Source organism: Lissotriton vulgaris, chromosome 1_1 (genome assembly GCF_964263255.1).
Source record: "Lissotriton vulgaris chromosome 1_1, aLisVul1.2, whole genome shotgun sequence".
Taxonomy (NCBI): domain Eukaryota; kingdom Metazoa; phylum Chordata; class Amphibia; order Caudata; family Salamandridae; genus Lissotriton; species Lissotriton vulgaris.
In genome coordinates, this window is record NC_141685.1 from 187,212,476 (window position 1) to 187,228,199 (window position 15,724).

Consider the following 15,724-nt stretch of genomic DNA (forward strand, 5'->3'; position numbering starts at 1 on the left):
TTGTTTATGTTACAACTCAGCATTAACTTCTAAAATGCATTTCAGATGCTCTTCTTAACATATGTATTTTAACTAATGATAGTTTTTACCTGGAGATCATTTTCCTACCTTTGAAGGCACCTATCTAACTTGTCTTATTAACTTTCACTGAGGAGCCCCTTGAATTGATTAAGAGGACCCTCATGGATTCATTTTCTCCAAGTTATGCCCGGGTGAATTCTCTCTTGTTTAATTAGTCTCATTTAGTGATTCTAGTTTATCACATTTGAATTAGGAGTTTTAAAAGCACTGATAAGGTCCTTGGGGTTTAGTGTTTGCCTGTTAGGTATGTTTGTTCATACAAGTAATGACAGATGATTAGGGCATGCCAGGGTGGTTTATGAATTATCAACAGCGTAACACTGGCCACTTTTATACTTTCTGTTAGTATATGCTTATTTGCTCAGTGACTAAGACAGGTACATGATCCACTTTGGAGTTACAGGACCCTTTGAAACCCCTCGGATCAACCTCAAGAGACAGAGTTGGTGGGGGAAAATCTCCCTATATTGGAAATGGTAAGCTAGCCTCTTTGGTGAATTGACATCTGAGAAAGCGCATTTACAATGACTTTCTTTTAAACAACCTTTTCTCTGCTCTCATCTTCAGGAGACAGAGACAAAAGCTTGCTCTTGTAAACCGAGGATATTAGTCTTTTTGACGGTTCTGTCACATCACAACACGTCTACGGATGCTGATCTGTTGTGGAGGGTTTGCGTCTCCAAAGCATTTCTCATAAACCATCAAACAGAATTTACAACACTGAGTATTCCCATGCGCACTGCGTGGGCATCAATTGTTGCCAATGTTCTCCTCAATCTCAGTTACTGACACTTGGTAAACATTTATGGTCATTTTCCTTTAGGGATTTGACAACTTTCACATTCACCAGTTTCTTCCGCTCCAACATCCTCACCATTCCTGGTACATAGAATGTGTTTCTTCTCAAGAGCTCAAGAATGTTTTAACTTTCCTTGTGTTTCTCTAAATTTAAACCTTCTTTTTTCTGTTCATGCTTCAGTCACCTGTAGAAACGGAGTCAGAAATTGTAAATGAACACAAAGAAAAAATATTTATGACCTTATACTTTGCAGTGGAGAAGTGTGGCTCACTGGTTAGAGGAGGCAGACCTGGAAGCAGAGGTCAGCCCGGGACCAGGGTTTAATTCCCGGCTCGGTGGGGTCTTGAGTCCTAAAATGTCCATGGACTCGACAATTCTCGCTCCGGTGCCTACTCGATTCACGGGTTCACACTCTGCGACTCTGGGCAATAGCTTGCTTAATCTCCACAACGGCCCCTCGCGGCGGGATGCCTGGTTTCACCTTGCGGATACCCTGCCAGGGTTATCTCACAGGGGAATACCAGGACGGGTTCCCTAAGCAAGCCCTTAGAAACCGCTCGGTGATTTGCGCTATATAAATTCCTGTACATTTGCTGTCTCATTCATTACCTACTGAACTGTTCTGGGTTACCAAGAAAAAATACGAAAATAATACAAAAATAATACACTCACCTATCCTGAATGAGGTAACAAGCCTCACCTCACCTGGCTCTGACTCAGGTCAAGAAGGAGGCACCGCCCTACAGAATGGGAGTAACAAATACAGAACACCCCAATGAGCCACACATGCAATCAATTATGTGTATGGACAAGCTATTATAATAGGGCTAGTTTCTAAAAATGAAACATACAAATAAAATAAGATTCCATCTGTCCTCAAAGTTAAGTATAAACGAATTGTAAAATACATGTATAGTATTCCACCCAAAAAGGCACGAAATACAGACTGTGGCAGATGTATATGGCTCAACACTACAAAATATTCGAGCTGCCATGGCATTATTCAGGGTCCCAAAAATGCTTGCCTCTACCCAGAACTAGTATTCGTAAAAGAGAGCTCAGTTACATAACTAATAGGAATCAAGGCAGGGTCTCATCCTGTGGTATTGATGTGTATAGCGACACAATATCTAGAGATACTAGGATGTCAAGGTCAGGGTTGAAGTCAACTGTAGGCAAGAGTCTGAGTACGTCCTTTGTATCCTGTAAATAGGTTGGCATCTTTTGTACAATTGGACGTAAAAAGAAGTCAACACATGTGGCGGCCGTCTGGAGAGAAACGCTACCTCCCCCTGCCTCAGGACACATTCGGGGTATCGACGGTTAGGTAAGCGGGTTGATATGCAACACGATCTGTGCTCTATTTTACAAAAATGTAATGCTTCAATTCCTCGCCGCATTTTTGAGAAACTCTCGGTGTACGGGCCGATTGATTAATGGCATTACGATCTACTCAGCATGCTGGGGATAAACATAACTCCTGGTGCTGTTGACCCTGCCTTGATTCCGATTAGTTATGTAACTGAGCTCTCTTTTACGAATACTAGTTCTGGGTAGAGGCAAGCATTTTTGGGACCCTGAATAATGCCATGCCAGCTCGAATATTTTGTAGTGTTGAGCCATATACATCTGCCACACTCGGTATTTCGTGCCTTTTTGGGTGAAATACTATACATGTATTTTACAATTCGTTTATACTTAACTTTGAGGACAGATGGAATCTTATTTTATTTGTATCTTTCATTTTTAGAAACTAGCCCTATTATAATAGCTTGTCCATACACATAATTGATTGCATGTGTGGCTCATTGGGGTGTTCTGTATTTGTTACTCCCATTCTGTACGGCGCTGCCTCCTTCTTGACCTGAGTCAGAGCCAGGTGAGGTGAGGCTTGTACCTCATTCAGGATAGGTGAGTGTAATATTTTCGTATTTTTTCTTGGTAACCCAGAACAGTTCAGTAGGTAATGAATGAGACAGCATTCGCACTGTGGATTTTGCTCTTGATGCTTGTTTTATTCTTACAGGTATGAACTATCATCCATCCTGCATGGAGGTATTGTGATTGGTCACATGTAGTAACACTGTGATACTTTTTAGTTTTTTCTGTTATCACTGTTTTCATCATCACACTTAATGTAGTAGCAAAATTGATTGGGTCCTGAAGAAAGCCGGGGTTCTTACACCCACTGCGGCTGAAACTAGTAGACCATTTTCTGTAGATGAATTCAAAACCGACACCAGTGGTCATCAATAAAGGTATCTTGGACCACTGTTGTATCTTTTTTAATTCACTCACACTTATATTGTTTGCACTGCACTTTCCTTCCCTGTCACTACACGCCTAGTCTACCAACATTTGGCTCCTTGCCAGAAGAGCTGAGGTGACATGGGGCGCCTTTGGTTTTCCAAATGATGACACTGGCCACCAAGGGCAGTTGATGGAAATCCTTTTTTTCTGCCCTCCTCAGGGTTTCTCCTGACATGAAGTCGCATTCGCGCTATCATTCTCTTATTACTATTTACAGCTAGACTGGCGATTCATGTAATGTGGGTCTTTTTGCTTACTTCTGTTCTGTGTGTATGGTTACATATAATTTTCTCTTTTTATTCAGACCATCAGTTTTCAGGTGTTATTTATCAGTAGGATTGGGGATTAAAACTGATGGGTCTTTAAATATTCTCCCTAGGACCCCCTCTCTCTCCCTCTCCGGGAGTTGAGTAATGTGTGATTACATCCCAGTCTGTGCCATCTGATTCATGTTCCAGTTTCCCAGGTTCCTGCAAACATCGCAAGGATCATGTCTTATTCTGCACATTATTAGTGTTTAAAGTATTTAAATTGCCACTGTCAGTGAAACCTACATCCTGAGCAGGGCCGGACTGGCCGTAACGGGCTTCCAGTGGTTCCCCGGGAGGCTGAAAGAGTGGGGGGGCGATTCTTCAATGCTGGGAAACATATTTCTTACTGGGGGCTGGTTTTGCTATATCGCCCCCTGCAACAAAAGAGGCAGGGAGCTGGTCCGTCAAAATTGTCAGGCCTGGTTTGGGTTCCCGGTCCGTCCCTGACCCAGAAGAACAACATTTCCTCCTTGCACATACTGAACATCATTACTCTGCACACCAACGCCGTGCATATCCAAATTCACACCAGCAACAAACCCAGAATCAAAACGAGAATACAATCGGTGAGAACCACTTTTGTCACCCTTCTGGATAATTTTTGACTGAGCCATCATTATTATTATTTTGATCTTTTTCTGCTTAGTAACACAATTGTCACTAGAGTACTTTGGTTACAACAAAATCTCATCCAGAATATTAGTCTGCAGCCCCTGACATTAAGCACTAACATCTGGATGCATAGCTAAAAGATGCGCCCTCTTTTACCCGGTCTTCGACTTTGCAATATTGTCTGTAAATCTGCATTAATTTCTTGTATATATAATAAAGTATTTTGAGGCGCTTCACTCTGTGGTTCTTCAATTGGCCAGTTTACAAGCAACTTACACTCATTCCACAAATCTCTAGGGACAACAATTAACAAACTTAAACTCAGCTCTCGACCACCCCGCCTGGACGAACAGGCCTCATCTCCACTGCATCCCTCCTGGACAGGCCCACCTTCTATGAACCACCCAAACACAGGACAGGCCTCACCTCATCTGCACCCATGGAGAGGCCTCACTTCCTCTGCACCCCTGGACAGGCCTCACCCCCTCTGCACCCCTGGACAGGCCACACCCCCTCTGCACCCCTGGACAGGCCTCACCTCTTCTGCACCCCTGGACAGGCCTCACTTCCTCTGCACCCCTGGACAGGCCTCACCTCCTCTGACCCCTGGAGAGGCCTCACCTCCTCGGACCCCTGGACAGGCCTCACCTCCTCTGCACCCCTGGACAGGTCTCACCTCCTCTGACCCCTGACAGGCCTCACCTCCTCTGACCCCTGACAGGCCTCACCTCCTCTGACTGCTGGACAGGCCTCACTTCCTCTGCACCCCTGGACAGGCCTCACCTCCTCTGACCCCTGGACAGGCCTCACCTCCTCTGACCCCTGGACAGGCCTCACCTCCTCTGACCCCTGGACAGGCCTCACCTCCTCTGCACCCCTGGACAGGCCTCACCTCCTCTGCATCCCTGGACAGGCCTCACCTCCTCTGCCCCTCCTCTGGACATGCCTCTCCTCCTATGCCCCCTGGACAGGTCTCTCCTCCTCTTCCCCCCTGGACAGGCCTCAACTCCTCTGCCCCTCCTCTGGACAGGCCTCTCCTCCTCTGCCCCCCTGGACAGGCCTCATCTCCTCTGACCCCTGGACAGGCCTCTCCTCCTCTACCCCTCCTCTGGACAGGCCTCTCCTCCCCTGCACCTCTGGACAGGCCTCTCCTCCTCTGCACCCTTGGACAGGCATCTCAGTGAAGGATTCTCATTAAGGACAGAGGAGCCCCGAGTTCATTTCACACCATACAGCGCCTCTGACTCCGCCCTGAGCCTCGGGGCGCTATCCACAGGCCCTGAAGAGAGACACTGCTCCCCTGGACCTGCCCAGAGGCGCCCCCCGGTGGCAGGACTGTGGCTCGGACCGAGGCGCTTTAATACCACACACCAGACACGAGGAGCTACACACGAGGCACGTGTTCATCACTCAGAATGAGGGAAATGAGGGAAATGTCCTGATCCATTTCCATCTTTCAGCCCCGGGGCCTGGTTCGGGTGATGCTGCTGCCCCCCTCCCCCCCCCCCCAACACCCCTCAATGATGCGTCCCCAAAAAGTGACTTTTAACCATGAAATGTCCTCTCCGAAGGGGGCAGATCTCTGGGGTATTTCTGACTTGTGGTGATGATCGTGTCTTGTGCAGCTGACAGTGCACCCCACTGTACCCCACTCCTGATGTCTGTCCCTCTGGGGGTGTTATACTGTGTGTATCTCTTCTTGTCACAACTTGTGATAATAAATGTTTAATCCGAGGCACCTTGGCCCCCCCCCCCTCGTTCACGCTTTATAAAGATCCTAAAATAAAGACAGAATAATCCCTTCCCTGGGCGACTGCTGCTGCCTCCCCCTGGGGACCCCTGTAGAAGGATAGGAGGGGCCCCTCTGCTTCTCCATATAGGAGGCGCCCCTCTGCTTCTGGGAGGGGCCCCTCTGCTTCTCTTCTGGGGTGGGAGGTAGAAATTAGATGGATGGAAAGAGAGGAAGAGGAGGGGGAGGCTGGTATATCTTAAGGATTGTGAGGGCCCTGGACCAAACATTTTGGGGCCCCTGCTCAGACCAGTTGTGGGTTCCTGATCCAATCAGACTGCTCCAGACTCTAAAGTGTGTCCAATGACCCAGAAGCAGCTCACTGACACTGCGCACAATCCCTGCCACCCACCTGTGATACAAATATATGAAAACAAACTGTGTTTAAAAACCATTCAAGGTCATCAGGGCAGGGCTGTGTGGAGAACAGAGCCAGGTCTATCAGGGGCCCCTAAAAGGCCGGGGCCCGAGCCCACTTTGCCAAGGCGGTCAGAGATGGAGGAAAGAAGTGGAGATGGATGGATGGGTGGGTAGATGTGTCAGTGGGTGGATGGGTGGGTGAAATGGATGTGTCAGGGTGGATGGATGAGTAGATGGATGGATGGTTCAGTGGCTGTGTGGGTGGGTGGATGGATGGTTGGGTGGGTGGATGGTTGGGTGGGTGGATGGATGGTTGGGTGGGTGGATGGATGGATGTGTCAGTGGGTGGATGGATGGATGGGTGGATGGATGTGTGAATGGAAGTGTGAGTGGGTGGTTGGATGGTTGGGAGGGTGGATCGATGGGTTGGTGGATGGGTGGGTAGATGGATGGATGGTGGATGGGTGGGTGGATGGGCGGATGGATGCGTGTTGGTGAATGGATGGGTGAGTGGATGGATGTGTGGGTGTATGGATGGGTAGATGGATGGATGGATTGATGGGTGAAAGTCTGATGAGGAAAAATAAGTGCCAGCCCCGAAAAAGAGAGTGCTGAAGGGCCCCACCTCCGACCACCGCCTCTTACCGCTTGCTTGACAAATGAAAGAATTTTGGGACATCAGGTGGGGTGAGGGGAAGAAAATCAGACAGGAAGGAGAAGAATGAAAGAAAAGAAAACACGAAAAAGAGAATGCTTGAGGAAGAAAATACACGCAAGTCACTCCATGACCACATCTCCTCGACCCATCTCTGTGGACTTCTGATACAGCGAATGTCTTCGTCTTAGCTGTTGCTTCTTGCTCAAACGCTATGGTGGTCTCATGATCCTACGGGTGGGGGGGTAATCAGGTCTGGCTCATTGTGGTCTCATGATCCTACGGGTGGGGGTAATCAGGTCTGGCTCATGGTGGCCTCATGATCCTACGGGAGGGGGGTAATCTGGTCTGGCTCATGTTGGTCTCATGATCCTACGGGTGGTCTTGCTCATGGTGGTCTCATGATCCTACGGGTGGTCTGGCTCATGGTGGTCTCATGATCCTACCGGTGGTCTGGCTCATGGTGGTCTCATGATCCTACGGGTGGTCTGGCTCTTTCGTCCAAACATCTTGTGTCCGTGTAGATGTGGCCAAAGAATGTGATCTCTTCTTTTTCTAGTTCACGCTCGACTGGATTCAGTTAATCCAACGCCTTCCTGCTGGGGGTCTCTCCTCCTCCGTCGGGAAGCCCAGAGACTCTGGGCCTAATTTATGAGGTTTTGGGTAGGGCAGCACCACAAGGAATCTTGCTGCACTGTCCTACGTCAGAACAAAAGGGTAGGAATGCACCGTATCTATGTAATTCAGCGCATTCCTGTCCTTTTCCCCAGCGCAGGTGTAATGCAAGGGTGCCTGCGTTACAGGGTTGATTGATTATAGGGAGACGTTCCTGCACAAAGTCAATCACAAGGGGCGATTTCCTATTACTATAGGTGTGTAGCAGAATGCAGCACAAATAGAAAAAGGAAAGCCCGAGGAGAAAAATAAAATACATCTTCTGGTTGTGCCTCCCTAATGCCACCCACAGTAACAACTATGGATCACCCGTTTCATGCAGTGCTCTGCGTGAAAGGGGCACATATTTATAAGGCCATGAAAAGCCATGTAAAGTGGCTTCACGTGGCCTTATAAATATGCAGTGGCACATTGCGCACTGGAGCTTAAAAAAAGTGAAGTTCCGGCGCCGCAAAAGTGCCAGTCTCTGGGTTCTACGTGCACCAGCATGGGACCTGGCTAGGTGCCAACCATCTGGTCAGCTCTCAGCTTGAGTTGGCTTCATCTTGCCAGGCACGAACGGCATCTCCTTTTGGATTCTGGTGTAGAACATGTTAGCCCTGTGGGACCCCGATTTGCAACTTGTGATAACGCCCATTGTCCACAATTGTGTGTCACATTTCGGTTGAGGTGGGGTTTTCCGCTTCACTACACCTTTCTTCCCATATCCTTAATCCCTCCCGCTCTCAGGAATATTCACCATGACTGTTCTGAAGCAATTCTTACCACCCATCACTGGTCAGAAGGGTGTGGTACATGGCCTGCCTGCGCCTCTCCATGTGCCACCTGCCACATCTGCCTCGAGCGGACCTTCTTTCCCAATTGGAAAGTCTGGAGATCGAGAGAAGGAGGAAAGGCACCTCATCCTCCAGAGCCTCCACCTTCATGCCTGGAGATCGAGAGAGACGGGACCCGCACCTCGGTCTCCAGAGCCTCCACCTTCATGTCTGGAGTTTGAAAGGGGCATCGGAGCTCCTTCCAGCTGCCAATGGAGGGGGTCGATCTAATTTTATCAGCTTGTTGCCCCTCCACCGAGTCAGTCTCTTCTGGAAGATAAAAATCATACATCGTCTGGCGTGTTGATCATAACGTGGACCCTTCGAAGGCTCTCCTTTCAGAAGGTTTCCATTGTGCTCTGTCGTTGGTCCTGCAGAGTTGAGCAGTAGACGAAGGATACTTTGATTCCCTGTCCAGCATGCCTCATGCAATCTCCAATCATAGATATCTTTGCACCTATTCCATTGCTTATGCGTCAATGGACTTGTTTTCACATTTCTGAGCCCCTCCATAATTACTAGCTATGGTTACTGATACTGTACACCGTTTTTTGTGGTTATTATTTTGATGATATACAACAAACAACAATGGTTCGCTGTAGACTTATTATGAACTAAGACAGTTTACAAACCATAGAAGGAAATGGAGTGTCTATAGCGCCTGTAAGTCACTCGAGGGGGTTGAGTCATACGTCTTCACTTTGTCTCGATGCACCCCTCACTTCTTTATTCACATGAGTATCTATTCACTTCTTGCGCACTTTATTTCATGAATATTGCTGATTTCATTTGCTAAATTCTGTGAATAGATTTAATCAAGTGTGATTGTTCTATCTTTGCTTTTGAACTGTATTTTCCATATTGTCCACGTCATGTCAGCAAATGTTAAAACTGTACATTACTGGTTAATGGACCGCTCTTGGTAATTTTCAGAAATCACTCTACAGTGAAGCGTTGTTGCTTGTTATCTGCTGTTCCCCCCAGGTTCCTCGTCTAGCAGCTTGGCTATACCTTTGTACTCTTTATAGCATCACTTCGTTGCGGCGCATCAGTGAGTTACAGGCACTGAGCGTGTTGCCGCCCTTCACATTCTTCTTCCTGGAGGAATTATTCCTCAGAACTACATTGCCTCTCCTTCCCAAGGAGTGACCTCTTTCCATCTGAGGCGATCTGTCACCCTTCCCACCTTCTACCCCCAGAGGAGGCGACATTACATCAGTAAGAGCCCCGAAAGGAAGTCTACATTTATATTGGCCGACTGTAGAGGCTGCAAGAAGGGCACCTCTGCCCAGAAGAGGACCTTATCTCATTGTATCATCTTGTGCATCACAAAGGAACTGACTGAGGGAATCTGCGCTCAGTCCCGCAGACAAGAGTCCTCCGCATCAGCACTTGTCAGGGGTGTTCCTGTGGCTGAGATTTACTGTGCAGTGACATGGGCTTCCCACCTCCACACCTTCGCGCGGCGTTATTGCATGGATTCAGAGGAGAGGAGGGAGGGCCAGTTCAGACATTCAGTGCTTCAGGGCATTTAACAGAGTTATTTAACACCGTAATGACTCTTGGTGCGATTCTAGAATCATGCAATCTTTAGGAAACTCTTACAGTCACGACTCAAGACCTGGACAAAGGAGAAAAATATTCTCTCTAAACTTCAGGCCGGATTCTGAAAAGGCCAAAGTAGAATCGACCAGGCTCTGAGGTGTCCCTGGAAGCTCCCCACATACCCCGGCAGACCATTTATATTGGAAAACTCATCTGGCGAAGTTGGAAACAAACTTGACGCCACAATTCTACATTTTGCTAACTCAAGCAGCAAGAGACCAATAAAAGGAGCACTGACGCATTCAAGACAAATGCACGGGTGGCTTGTTCTTCTGGTGCTAACTGTGAGATTTTACGAAAGTTCAGGCTCTTCATAAACTGGGAAACATCTTCTTATGAAGTTTACTGAACCTGGGTCCTGGTACCCCAATGGCAGCATTAACAGCTGACCTGAGGTTCACCACACTGGAGGATCTCGACCCCGTAAGACACCGGGGGCGAGTGTGGTCGACTCCAGCTCTGATATAGAATGGAGCTGCAGGAACTGCAATGATGCAGGAACTATAATAGTTTACCCTGGTTCAAGCACGTTAAGAACATTTCAACATCCACTTGTAGGGGAGATCAATAGAATAACTTGGAACTGATGAGTAAGGCAACCCTAGAACTGATTACAAAGACATATTGGTCATTCATGTGGAGCAAGCAAGAAGCCGGGAGAGGCATCCTTCCGACTAATTACCAGAAAGTAACATGTGAACGTCACTGGGGGCCGTTCTTGGACTTGCTGTTCCCTGCTGAGAAAATGGCTTTATATCTCATGTTCAGATTAGGAACTCCTTAGGTGCGGACCTTTATTAAATCACGGGTAAAGCCCCTGGAGGCGGATCTGACACGTGCCCCCGAACATAAGGGGGACCCGAGTCATTTATGCGTGTTATGCTGTTGTATGATATGTCACTTAAAATCCGAAGGTACTACCTACGTCCCCTTTTGCTAGCACGTAAACTGAGATGCTGCAGTGCAGCACTATCATTATGTTATAGAACTGATCGTGTGGAGATTTACCAGGCAGTTGCTTTGTATATGCAGACCTGACACACACAGCAGCGAAGGAAGTGGGTTCAACTGTAGTGATGGTTTTACCATTTTCGGTTTGTCTCTGGGGGCTGTGGTCGTTCTTTGACATATTGTTAGGGGTTTGAGAGCAGCTACGAGAATTAGGCATTGACATGTGTTCACATGGTCACCCCGTGTCTCTTTTCCCTCACTCCCTCATAGAACAACATAGACTGCTCTTTAGAGACGATCCCTTAATCACGTAAAGGGACGCTCTACCGTGAAGCAGACTACATGGCCTAGTGATGATTGATAGATCATAAATAGCTTGCATTATGCTGCCTGAGACTCGTTCAAGAGACTTCTGCATTTTCCTTGCCGCAATCTGCGATTAATTACGCCAATGCCTAATCAACGGACGTTTGTTTTTTGGTGTTGTTTGTAATCTATGTATCGCAATAATGGCATGGTTTTTATAAATATTCCGCGCTGGATAAAACTACGGCGTGTATTTCTACTCTCTCTGCTGCCGTATCTCATTAGCCCATATGACGTATTTGGAGCCGAAAAGGTAAATAGATGAGCTATCTGAGCCGCCACCCGCCATTGGCCATAGCGTTAACCAATCAGCGGTCGCGGTCTCTGTTTACTGTTTTTCTAACAGTGAAGCGGCTTAGCCTTGGAATGCAGTACACGTACCCCGATGAACTTTCGGGTTTCAGAGACGCTTTGTGTCCACTATTTTCCTTTCTTGACGTCTGCATACTGGGCTTTAGTGAGGCTCTTTTCTCATAAGAAGAATGCTAAGCCAACGATCGCAGCACGTCCCATGCTAGTCTGTCGCCTGGTTTAAATAGCGGACCAGGGTGGAGCATTCTACACGCGGTGCCCTTTGCGGTCCGCATGACCACGAGTTCTGTTAAGCCATTGCGATTGGCTACAACAGACTAGAAATAACGAACCTCCTCAACCAGTCGGTACCTCCCCTCTTGGCACAGGACGAGGCCAGAGGTACCGACGGAGAGGTAAGAGACAGCAGGATAATGGGGCACTCTGCAAAACTATAGCGGATCTTTGTTCTCTCTTGTCATTTGGTTGTCAGAATATTTAGACTAAACCTTATGTTGTTAAAGAGTGCTATATTGAAGTGTTACCCTGCCTTTTTTCTTAAATGCATTAGGATTTTTAATTATTAGAGTTGAAGTTGGCAGTTTGGCTAAATCCTTGAATAATATTAACACACAATATCGTCGTTGGGTGTGGGCTCACTGAATGCCGTCGTCTGAAGTGCTTCAGAAATCAAATGCCAAGGTTCTATTAAACTATTGAGTAAATACAGTGAACAAATGGGTTTTGGTATCTCTAGAGTTAGAACCCGTACCACCAATCATTATTTCTATTCTTTTCACTGATTTAGAGCGGGCCTCCATTTCCTGAGCAGTGGCCAGGAGAGGTGGGGCTTACTCCCAAAGAATTTTGGGTGAGTTACATTCGACTATCTCTAGAAGTCAGACATAAGAGTGACATCTAATATTAGGTTAGAAACTGTATTTTCTGTGTCTGTTACATGTACAACTGTTCTATGCTTGTAAATTTTGCAGGAAAGAATCCAATAGGATTTTGAACCGGATAAAGAGACGTAGGAGATCTTCCACGCTCAACAGTATACCCGGCATCATTTATCTTGGTGTAAATACTTTGTTTTGCACTGTTTTCCTTTCTTTGCAGTAGTGTATTATTAGGTCCTGACGAAAGCCAGTAGGGAATACCCCTAATAATTGGCAGAAACATGTTGACCATTATACCATCTTTCCCCGGCAGTTATTTTGTCAAACTGTCATACACTTTGTTTTAATATTGACACCTGATTGCTCCCTATTAAAATTATTCCTTGCAGTCACGGTAGCCAATTTTAAATTACACACTCTTTGTTTACACATTTTTCTCACTGCAATTAAATATCCCACACCATTCTATCCCTCCCTGTCATTCCATGGCTGGATCCATCGCTGGTGGTCTGGGTGAAGTGGAGATTAACACACTATTTCAACAAAGTGTTACTCCCTATCTATTCGAGTTTCCACAACAATCCCAGATGATGATGCTCCGCCAGTTGGGTGGGCTGATGGGATTCATTTCCTGTACTCAGTGAAATTTCCTGTTTCTCCAGACACATAGTCCTCTTACGCTACAGACCACTGACAGTCAGTTTGTTTGTTTCTACATGTATATGGGGGTGTAGACTGTCTAGTGGTTCTATAAATATGGTTTCCCCTTAGACCCCACTCCAACCGTTTTGTTATGCTATAATAGTTTACCCTGGTTCAAGCACGTTAAGAACATTTCAACATCCACTTGTAGGGTAGAGCAATAGAATAACTTGGAACTGATGAGTAAGGCAACCCTAGAACTGGTTACAAAGACATATTGGTCATTCATGTGGAGCAAGCAAGAAGCCGGGAGAGGCATTGACATGTGTTTACATGGCCACCCCGTGTCTCTTTTCCCTCACTCCCTCATAGAACAACATAGACTGCTCTTTAGAGACGTTCCCTTAATCACGTAAAGGGACGCTCTACCGTGAAGCAGACGCTTGGCTTACTGCCGTGACCACGCCCCCTTTCCAGTTCCTGTTTGTTGTTAATCGCCATCGCTCCTAGCGTGACGCCTATTTGCTGGTTCCACCCCGAATCCCCCGCTCTCCGAAGATTGCTTTAGGGGAGATTGCCGAGACAGCTTCATCGGCGCGGACTTCTCCGCCTACCTCCTTTTCCAGCCCTCGGTTAACTAGGAAACCGGGTCCCTATTTCTTTCCGCTCGCTCGGTGCACTTCTCGGCTTGGACGCCGAAGTTTGTTTTCTTTGCCTTTTGTCACACTTTACCCTCCGCACCGGACAGTGCATGTTTAGGCTTGAAAGCCGAGTTTGTTTTCCCCCGCAATTGGTACGCTGTGCCTGTATGCACCACATGTGAAAGGCTCTTTGAGTCGACTTCCCCATTTTCAGTTCGTTATCCCTGTGTGGGAGAGTGTGCTTCGCCTGGCGCTTGGTCCTGGGCCGGGCTTCGCCTTTCTTGAGAGAGTAGATGCTCCGCTCTTCGGTGCCCCAGAAGAGCCGGCCATTGCTCCTCAATTCCCTAAGTCAAAACCCTTCAGTTGTTCCTTTGGCACTTTCTTTTTAGTCTGTATGGTTGTATGTCATGTGAGTGCGATATTGAGTAGCCCTTCCCAGTCCCTCAGGACTCCTATCTCCTTAAGTCCAATATATTACCCACGCTACTCTTCAAGGACATTTCGAGACCTACCTGGGGTAAGTTTAATGCTATGCTAATCACATGTCAATGTACTGCTAGGTAAATTTTATAAAACAGTGTATTGGTATATTCCTATTGTTTCCTTTCAGCATCTTGAGACCAGACAGACCTGTTACCCTCCTGCAATACCCCCCCACCCCCCCTCGTATGGGGAGAGTGGTGGACACTCCTTGGACTTTTCCACCATACTTTTAGAGAACAGCCCATAGGAGTGTATGTTATTCATCAATCATGTGGTTGTTTTTTAGAGGTTAAGGGGATTTCTCTTCACTCCTGTGGACTCTTGGGCATCTGTTTATCGAACACTGACACATATCTGCTCTCATAAAATGGAGCGTGGCTCGACTCCGGCATTAAAGGCACTAGGGCACTATGGACGACCTGGAGCCCCTTATTGACTGAACAGAGCATCGAGAGGTATTGTTGCACATTTCTACTTGCACCTGCACTTTATAAAATGCTCGCTTAGGTGTTGGCCGTCTATTGACGCATATCTGAGGGTTAATTTCCATTGGGCTGTCAGCAAAACTGTCATTATTTGGTCAATCTCGCTTTTTTTACCATACTAGGTAACGTCTGTGCCACAAGCTTGTGCTCTTCTTTTATTTCTGTTGTTTATAAGACAGCTTTCAGGCTTCCTAGCAGGTTTACTTGCTCTGAGTAGGCAACGAGCAGACGGAGATGCCGGTATCTGCACCTAGGTACGCGCTTGTGAGCTGATACGCTTTGTAAGATCTAATGACCGCTCTATCTAATTGATTGGTTTTAATAGTGATGTACGTCATCCGTTTGCACTTGCATTTAACGTCAGATCATGGACGATGCGCAAGATGTAGTATTTATATCAACTGTGCTTAAGTTGTTTTAAGTGAATAAGAATTGTGATTGTTTTATTATGTGCTGTAAATATCAATGTTTTGGCATTATGGCATAAACCGCTGACAATAAACTTTTGCCATCAAGTACCACACCTGCAGGAATGCTCAGTGGGTTGTGCGCTTCTAGATTTAACATGGACTTCTGTGGAAGTGTGTCCCTCCAGAAAGCAGAGTAGAACATACAGTGAAAGTCAAGAAAGGTTTATTTAAGTATCACAGCTACAGAGACCCCATCCATCATCAAGCTAAGACCGACCGACAAATGTCTCTATTCCAGCCACCACCTAGCAACCATCCCCACATTCCAGAGTATCATGACACAGGACGTCACCCCTTCTCCCCCCTTACACAGTCTAAACTTGAAGAAAATAAAAGGAAACTTAACTATGAATGCAAAGAATGCTGAGAACATAATAGAGAATGCAGTTACGATCTTTGAAGAACTCAACAAAGCGATTTCATAGGCAAAGAGAAAACTGAGGTGCATGGTAAATGGGAAAGCGCTCACTTTAAGAAACACAAT